This window comes from Lipotes vexillifer, unplaced genomic scaffold (genome assembly GCF_000442215.2).
Source record: "Lipotes vexillifer unplaced genomic scaffold, Lipotes_vexillifer_v1.1 scaffold138, whole genome shotgun sequence".
Taxonomy (NCBI): domain Eukaryota; kingdom Metazoa; phylum Chordata; class Mammalia; order Artiodactyla; family Lipotidae; genus Lipotes; species Lipotes vexillifer.
In genome coordinates this window covers 1,464,743-1,474,390 of record NW_006797971.1, presented here as the reverse complement: position 1 = coordinate 1,474,390, position 9,648 = coordinate 1,464,743, and the positions used below count along the sequence as shown (strand labels likewise).

Here is a 9,648-nt window from a genome sequence, read left to right as displayed (position 1 = left end):
CTATTGAATCAGAATGTGATACAGTTCAGGCATCATGTTTTTATAAAGTTCCTCTGATGACTTTAAGGATGGCAAGTTTCGGGGACTGTATATTTGAAAGTATTGTACCAGTCCTGAGAGTTGGCATCTATAACATGAGGCTGCCATGTGGACATGTCGGTGTGTTCCTGGGTCGTGAATCAGTATATTGCCATGAAATTATGTGGAGATGAGAGAGTGGGGCCTAGAGGCAACTGAGGACCCTTCTGTCCCAGAGTCTGGGATATTTGTTTCCCACTATTTAATGTATTCCTGTGATACTTGTCAATTAAGGATACTGCACTTCAAATCAGAGATTGAACTAATAATAATATAAAGATTTCCCAAGTTTGAAATTATTCTAGAGATCACATCTAAAGGTGCATTCTCTCTTTAAACAACATCCTTTTAAAACTCGAAGGTTAATTCACACGTATTAGCCTTGTAATTCCAACCTTAAATAATGTTCTGCAGCATCTGATCCAGCTGTCTGTGTCTCTTTACCAGAGTCCATCCTTCTTATTGAGACCTGTTCCTCTCTAAGTATTGTGTTCCAATACAACATGAAAATACAAAATTTCATTCTCTTAAAGTTCTTGGGAGTGATACACCATGAATAGCACATTAGTTTTCCAATAGCTAATTTCCTAATTGTTGCTATAGTAAATGACCGTGATCACAGTGGCTTACAGTAGCACATATTTATTATCTTAGAGTTTCGGAGAAGTTGAAAAATAGGTCTTATGGGGCTAAAATCAAGGTGTCAGGAGGGCTGTGTTTGTTCTGGGGCTCCCAGAGAGAATCTGTTCCTTGCCTTCTCCAGCTTCTAGAGGCCACCTACATTGGCTCGTGGTCCCCTTCCAGCAACGATATTACTTTGACCTCTGCTTCCATCATCACATCTTCTCCAACTCTATATCCTCCTGCTTCTGTTTTATAAGGACATTTACAAAATGTCTAGTGGATCCATCTAGATGACCCAGAATAACCTTGAAAATCCTTAGCTTAATCACAACTGCAAAGTCCCTTTTACCCTTTAAAGTAACGCTGCAAGGTAACATATTCACAGATTCTGGGAATTAAGACATGGACATCTTTGGGGGGGCATTATTCAGCCTACCATAAATATAAGCTCAATTATTGACTCTCTGATGCTTGAAATCTCAAATAAAGCACAAGAAATGCTATCTTTCAATTCATTGCATTAACATTTTTTTAAAGTATGTATATTGTATAGATAGGGGAATGAAGGTGAGATATTGTGACTTATAACAAGAAATATTATTTGGTATTCACATCCCTGTTTCTGTCACAGAACTTCTAAAACCCTTGAAGTTTTCCAGTGATAAAAGTTGTAAAAAGTGTCTTGATATTCATAACAAACACCTTTCAACCACACCTAAGTTTATGTTAATGAGATGACTTTTGGAAAACGCCTAAGGATTGGGTTTGTTTACTAAGGGAACCAACCATGTGATTAGAGAGTTGGAACTTTGAGTCCCATCTCCCCACCCCCGACATTCTGGGAAGGAAAAGGGGCTGGGAGTTGAATTTATTGCCGATGGCCAATGATTTAATCAGTCATGCATAGGTAATGAAGCCTCCATTGACACTGTAAAGGATTCGGCTCAGGGAATTTCAGGGCTGCTAAACACATAGAGATTCTGGTAGAGTGATGCATTCAGAGAGCATGGAAGCTCCGTGCCCTTCCCACATTACCTCGCCCTATGCATCTCTTCCATCTGGCTGTTCCTGAATACTATCCTTTTCTAATAAGTTGGTCATCTAGTAAGTAAAATATTTCTCTGAGTTCTGTAAGCCATTCTAGCAAATTACTCGAACCCAAGGATGGGGTCATTGGACCCTCCCCTCTATAGGAGGTCAGTCAGAACCATAGAAGCACTGGACTAGTAACTGGCATCTGAAGCGGTTTGGGGCACAGTCTATGGGACTGAGGTCTTAACCTGTGGGATTTGACACTATGTCCAGGTAGATAGTGTCAGAATTGAGTTAAATTGTAGGACACCAGTCCAAGAATTGCTTGGTGGTATGGAAAAAACAAAACAAAACAAAACATACATTGGAATTGAGTGCAGAATATTGGATGGATAGAGAAATAGGTAGATGGATAGTTTGATACATACATACACACATACATGTTACATACATAGAGTTTACAAATTGCCCAACTCAACTTGAACTAGTAAATCACATAGAAATCTGAGGTTCTAGAAGAGTCTTCGTCGGGATGATCAAAAATGGCAGTTGAGGGGCTTCCCTGGTGGTGCAGTGGTTGAGAGTCTGCCTGCCGATGCAGGGAAGATCCCACATGCCGCGGAGCGGCTGGGCCCATGAGCCATGGCCGCTGAGCCTGAGCGTCTGGAGCCTGTGCAAAAAAATGGCAGTTGAAATTTAAGAAGCCTCAGGAGAGAGCTTCTCTCTGTGCACAATGTACTTTTTCCACAGAGGCAAGGACTCCTAATTCCATCCATGTGTACTCTAATTTCATAACATTAGGAAAATTACCTTTTATAGACTTTTGCTTTTTAGCATTTAAAGCACAGTTTCTTTATGAGCAGGTGTTCTTAAAGTCTCCTGATTTGTCAGGTAACTAAAGATCATTCAAAAGAAATCAGGTGTCGTTGAGAAAAACATTGTTTTTCCTCTACATTCTCAATTCACTGTGACTAGAATTTTAGGCTTGAACTGGTATTTTTTTTTTTTAATGTTAAATGTCATGAATTTCTACATTTTCCCATCTATTTAAAAAGCCTGTAAATTTAGGAATCCATCGGCGGGGTAGATACGGAAGGCTTGGATGTGTCTATGCTCATGATTTCCATAAATGTTTTTCCTTTCTCCCCTTTAGTTTCAGTTTTCTTTTCTTATTTTTTGAAAGAAAATAATATTTTGAGGACAGAGTTATCCTCTAATCTTGATATAAATTTTAGTGGACATAAGTTTTTAAACAAGCCAATTAATGTCCCGAAATTCAGACTCAACTATATGCAGCCATGCTCACGGAAGTTGACTTGATTTAACTAACATAAGAAACTGTTCATTTGCTTGATTACTTACCCATTTTATCATAAGACACTAAGCCTGAATTTTTTTTCCTACCAAAGTATGTTGTGTAAATTTACAGAATAGCCTCCGAGAAGCAGAGTATCCATCATTCTTACAAGTTGTAAACCCACAGACCGTTTTCTGGTGAACAAGTAAAGATCAGTCTTCCTGTAAGAGTTAACAATTCTATAATGTTTCTCGCTAAGAGAGTATGCTTATTAAATTGATAAAAGAGTAACTTCACTTCAAGCCAGTCAGTCTATTTTCTTTTCTGCCTTCATCTGAGTACTCATCACCCCTCCTCCTGGGGCAACCCCACCACCTTATCTTTATTAATTTGGGTCCAACATTAATGGTAACTGATTTCCAGCTCTCACTCTTATAGTGACTGAAGATGCAATCTGAATCCCATTTTTCAACAAATTGGTGACTTCAGAAGCTATTTATTGACAATCTCCAAAATATGTAGTTTACTCTGTATTTAGAATCACCTATGATTTTAAAAATACATTTGGAGATGAATGGATTTAAGGAAAGAAAACCCAGTAATGAATTGTACTTGTATCGTTCTTTCTGTATGATGACATTTATCAAGGAAAATTCATAGGAAAAAAACATCCAAAGTGGGTCTGTGTACAGTACTCTACTTTCGCTGATCTGTTGCAAACTGCTTTTCTTTCACATCATCACTTCTCTTTGTCTTTTAGAATATCATTGTATTTCCAAAGAACCAACACAGTTTCTCCATTTCTGATCAGAACAACTAATACGTATTTTATTTACCCACAATTCCAGGATTTACAAATGTATGCTAAGAATTCATTGCATATTACCTGAACTTTGAACTTTCACTTAAAATATGCTGGCCTTTGGGAAATGTGATTTGTTTTTCAGGGAATCATGTTAATAAGACATTACTTGAAATTCTTCTAAGCACAAGAAGAAATACTTCATCATTTCCATATTCATACTAAAACTTCCCCTCTAAACATCAGAACAGCAAAATAAAAAGGGGCTGGAGTATTAAGGAGCAAACTCTTTGCCCCTGTCACCTGTGACAGGACTGGCTGTGGCAAAAGCACACTGGAGTTGAGTTCACCAGAAGTCATAGGGAAAATTAGTTTTCACAAAGAAATGCATACACTATTAAAAATGTATATAGAATCCATGCACAATAGACTATTAGAGATCCTTGTACAAAATATACCATATATTGGCTTCTACTGAAGGTGCATCACACCTCAGCTACTGACTCCCCAAGAAGGAAAAAAAAGTATGTTATACAGTGCTTTCAGGATAAACTTTTAATTTTTTTGTTTTGTTTTCTTTCTTAGCAAATTATGATCTTACATTACAGACATAGGTAAAAGGGTTTTCTTTTCCTAAGGAAGCAATTCGCCAACCCAAATTATTACAATCTGTTAAGCTCTAGTACTTACTTTTGAATTGTCAGGTGTAGTTACTTTTTAATCGTCAGGCTGAGTATTAATTAGTCATAAAGTACTATCATTAGTTAAGCCTCGATATGATATTTTGCAAGGTAACTCAAGCCTACCATTGTTTCTGTTATATATTGATGATTTGCTTGTTTCTTTTGTTTTCTACAGCTACACCTGGGACTTTGGGGATATCTATCCCTGCAAAGACAACACTAACAAAATCCAAATCTAGGATTGTTGGTTTCCTTACATTTAAGTAACAAAGATGGTGTCAAAATTTGGCAGTGATATATGTGGTGCACATGATTGTTGTTATGCATTCTACTTTTATTTCTTATCACACAAAAGAAACATAATCTAACAACAATTACTGTGTGTGTGTGTGTGTGTGTGTGTGTATATATATATATATATATATATATATATATATATATAAACACAGACATGCACATATATATATATATATATAAACACAGACATGCACATATATATAGTGTGTGTGTCTTTCTGTCTTTCTGTGTATTTACACACACACACAAGCATATTAAATTATGTGTTTATTAATTTGCATTTAACCTAGTTTAATAACAGTGTAAACACTAGCATTCACCAGGCAAACGAAATAGTTTCCAAGGATCTGATGTGAATGTATGCTGAGTGTTAACCAAGCAGTATTCTTTTACTCTGTGCACTGAAACCTAACACACATTTCTCTTTCTTTATTAAATATGTTAGTTGGGAGCATAACCCTTGAATATTACAGACAGAGAGCAGTTTCCAGGTAGTCTATGACTTCAGAGTGCATCTTGGGAGAAAAGTCAGTAACAATAAAATCATCAGTTGATTTGTTCAAAATCCAACTATGAGTCAGTAACAAGAGTCAAAAACAACAGCAGCAAAAATTCAAACTTCTGAACTTTCAGTCTTACAAAACATAAACACAATTATATTCTCAATAGGGCTAACAAAGTCTACAAGTACAATCTGTCCATTCTGGATGATGAGAAAAAATATCATTAAAGTTAATGGAATTTACCATTTTAGAGGTTGGAGTCAAAGGCTGATCATGATAATCCCTTGAAATTATCCCTTAAAATGGATTGTTGCCTTTTAAGCCACAAATTATAAAGAATTTACCTGCTAGGGACATCTCCAAAAGGAATTAGAGCATCTGAGTTTGTTTTAAAAGCTAGATCCTTTCCTCTCAGGGATCCAAAATAGATATTAAAGTCATTATTTCTCCTTTTCTAAAAGTATGCTATTGTGGATATGATGATAATCGCTAGAGAAGTATACTTCTATTTTTTTTTCAGTGTGACATAAATATATTTGAGCCCTCTCAAATAAAGAAATAGTCTCACCTTAAAAGATTCACTTGACAGGCATAACGGTTTCATGTACCATTCCAGTATAGAATGGGCAGATGCTTCACAAAGTTTATTTAGCGGCTGTCAAAGGAAAAATTGCACCAAAATTAAACAGAGAAGGAAGACTTTATTTATTCAAGGCTATTGCAATAGGGAAGAGAGGCTAGAACTCAGTCTGACCTCAACTCCACTGAAACAAAGGGCTGGAGAGCTTTTAAGAGCCGGTGTGGATGGGGAGGTTGAGAGAGAGAAGGCCATCTGTATTTGCTAACTGGCCCCACCTAAAGGAAAAATAAACCTCTTATCTTCAGGACAAGAGGTAATTTTACAATTTAGAGTAAGGGTGTCCACTAAAGTTGGGTTCCTCCCTTCCCACAGAGACTACGAGGTAGAGGCTGGGAGCCAGGAGTACTATTTAACCTAATGATTACAATTCAACAGGATGGTAGCCAGATCCTTGAGAAAGATAGTCCTGAGTTGCAAAACTGGCAAGAGGCTTTAATAAAGATTTACATCTTGGGGCTTCCCTGGCGGTCCAGTGGTTAAGACTCTGCACTTCCAATGCAGTGGACACAGGTTCAATCCCTGTTTGGGGAACTAGGATCTCTCATGATGGGCGGTGTGGCAAAAAAAGAAAAAAAAAAAAGATTTACATCTCAAAGGGACAGACAAAGAATTTATAATGACAAGTTTCTAAAGTAAATGCTGTAAAGAAAGGGAGAGCAGGGGCCTAAAGGCAGGAATAATCCTGTCTAGAGTTTGCTCCAGCTGAGGGAAACAGTAAGGACATCTTGGTCACATCTCACATTCAGAAAAATAAATAAATTAAATAAAACAAAACCAATACGTTCACATTTTCTTAGAAACTTTCTTACAAAGAGAATGCCAAGTAGCTGGAAAGAGATGTTCAGCCCCTCCATTTTTGGTTGAATTTCTGGAATTTTACAACCAAAATTATGTTTTTTTAGGGGAAAGGCTTTGGGTTCACAGGAGGGGCAAATGTAAAGAAGGGGACGGGCTGGCGTGAACTTGGGTGGGAAACAACAATGTTGGGTCTAGCCTTATAAGTAAGGATGGGCTGGGTGAGGTCTCAGTGATGAGCGTGACACCTGGAAGATGAAGGCTCATTTTCAGGAAATTACTCTGTGGCCTGGAGAAGTACACTGAACTGCACTTGGTGTTAATTGTGTTAAAGCTTAAATCAGGAGCCATAAGATGGAAAACTAAACGAGAGCAAATAAGTATGAGAGAAAAACGTCTAATAGCATCTTATTTTTTTCCTAAAAACTGTAGACTTCTACCTATATGTATACATTTCTTCTTATTTCCACTTTCAAGATCAGTTATTACTTCAATAGGCAGCAACTTCTCTGGGCTTTTTTCCTACTAGTTAAACAAGGGACTGAATGCTCCAGTTTTTGCAAAGAAGGATTTAGGGGTTGATAGGAACAGAGTAAAGAGACAAAGTAGGTGGTTAAATAGTTAATCCCACTACAGGGTTGTAAGTAGAGAAAAAAGGATGGGAGACCCCTGTAAGTTAATGATTAATCAAGAAAGCAAGTTTGATTAACCACAAAACCAAGCAGGCTTGCTTAGCAACAAAACCATGCAACAGAAGCATGAGACATGCCCCAAAACAATAAAACAATGGTGGACCAAGACCCACATCCTGCCCAGTAAAGTCAGTAAGTTAATGATTCCTAGGACATGCTCCTCTGAGCATACTAAAAGCAAAAATATTCATTAAAATGTGACATTATAATGAAACCTGAGATGATTTACCATATTTTAGTATATATTACCACCTTTTTGCTCATTTCCATTGCATCACATCAGTCCCCATTTGACCATGTAGGGACAAGAAAACTCCCTCACCCGATGTGAAGGAGGGACTAATGATGGAAGCTTGACGTCTACTGAAGAATGAGGAAGAAGGTGGTCTTATCCCCCTCCCCACTTTTCCTTTGTTTATAAAACAGTAGCCCACTAAGTTCTCAGGGTGGCACTCTCTTGCCTGCCCCCTTGTTTCTCTTACAAGCGTCCTATACTAATAAACTCTTTCCTTACCTGTCACTGCCTCTCTCTGAATTCTTTCTGTGCCGAGATAGAAGATCTGTGCTCCACTAAGTACCAAGACGCATTCTGCTGGTTTCAGGATCATCAACTTCTACACCCGAGATGCTGGTTAAAAATGCAGTTTCCTGGTCCAACAGAAATCTACTGAGTGAGATGAAGAGAGAGAGGAAAAGAGAGGCAGGGCAAAGAAATGGAGCAGAAGGAAGCAGTGGGGAAAAAACATAAAAAATAGATAAAAGAAAGAAAATAAACACTGGAGGAGATGGAAGGAACATAAATTTTTATCAAGCTATTAATGTGATTCTTATACATAGTAAACTGTGAGAGCTGCCAAATATATTCTCTAAGATGCCATATAAAAAGTATACAAGCTCTTAGAGTTCTAGTTTAAAGTAATCAGGAAAGAGTCTGATGCTAATAAAACACTTAACATTTTGCATTATTTTAAAAACACTGATGATTAATTTTTCCCCTAACCTCTGTATTGATCTGGACTTTTGCAATTATGTAGTAACTGGTTTGTAAGAACTCAAGAACTAGAAGTAAAGGAAGGATCATAAATATGGGAATGGCAAAGGTCATTAAATATCTTTCAGCCCAATCAACGTAATTAGCTCTGAACTTCCAAAAGATTTCAGAAAAAAACTAGCTTCCCATCCCATGTGTCCTATTAAATAATCTCTGAAAATATTATCTCAAAGCAATAACAACTACCTGAGAATGTTTGCATTGTCATTTATAATGTAAAATTACTTACTTCAGAGACAGTCTTTTCTCCTACAACCTTGTTAAAATCTTATAAATAAAATAATAGTATCTATAATAAAGGAGAAATAGCGAGGAGGAAAATGCATGGAGAATTACAAGCCTGGGGCAGATTTAAATGGAATACCACAGCTGAAACATTTGCTTGCCAGGAGGTGAGAAACAGGAATTAGAAAGTCAGTGAGAAACAGAAAAGAAAAATGGGAGGGAATAAAAGCAAAAAGAATTTATTTTCGGTTTCCTCCATTACCAGCTCTTCTTCTGAGGTTTAGTTCACAAAAGATTACCTGGGAAATATTATATTCATATTCAAGATGACTCTTTATTTATACAAACATTACAGTTTCTTTATGGGGGGATAAAAGGAAAAGAATGTATTATTTTCTGCAAAAAAAAAAGAAGAGTCATGTAACAATATAATAGCACAGTGGACATAAACAACAGTTAAGACAACTCAGTAAATTAAAAACTTTAATTCTATTTAAATTTAATCAAAAGTTTCTGTTTGCCTGACAATATACTCTAATATATTTTATAGTTAAAATTCTATGTGTGCCACTTTTAGAATCTTCACATACTTTAGGGGCTCCCTGTGTGTGTGTGTGTGTGTGTGTGTGTGTGTGTGTGTGTGTGTGTATGTGTGTTTTCTTGCAATGTGTATTAGGAAGGTCATTTTTGGTTCCAAGTGGTAGAAATACAACTACACTAGTTTGAGAAGAATGAGAGGAAAAGAAGAACACATCCACTAAGGGTGGCCATTGGCAGGGACAAAGTGGTTCCCTAATGATACTGAGTTTGGGGTATTTTTTTAAATAGCTACAGTCCTTATTCTTTTTTTTTATTGAAGTATAGTTAATTTACAATGTTGTATTAGTTTCAAGTGTGCAGCAAAGTGATTCAATTATACATATATATAT

General features: G+C 36.8%; 1 non-coding gene across 1 annotated transcript; it reads left to right on the top strand.

Moving 5' to 3' along the window:
• The first annotated feature begins 6,414 nt into the window (after nt 1–6,414).
• TRNAG-UCC (transfer RNA glycine (anticodon UCC)) lies at nt 6,415–6,487 on the top strand. Its single transcript has one exon. It is a non-coding gene; the product is annotated as a tRNA-Gly (tRNA).
• The last annotated feature ends 3,161 nt before the right edge of the window (nt 6,488–9,648 follow it).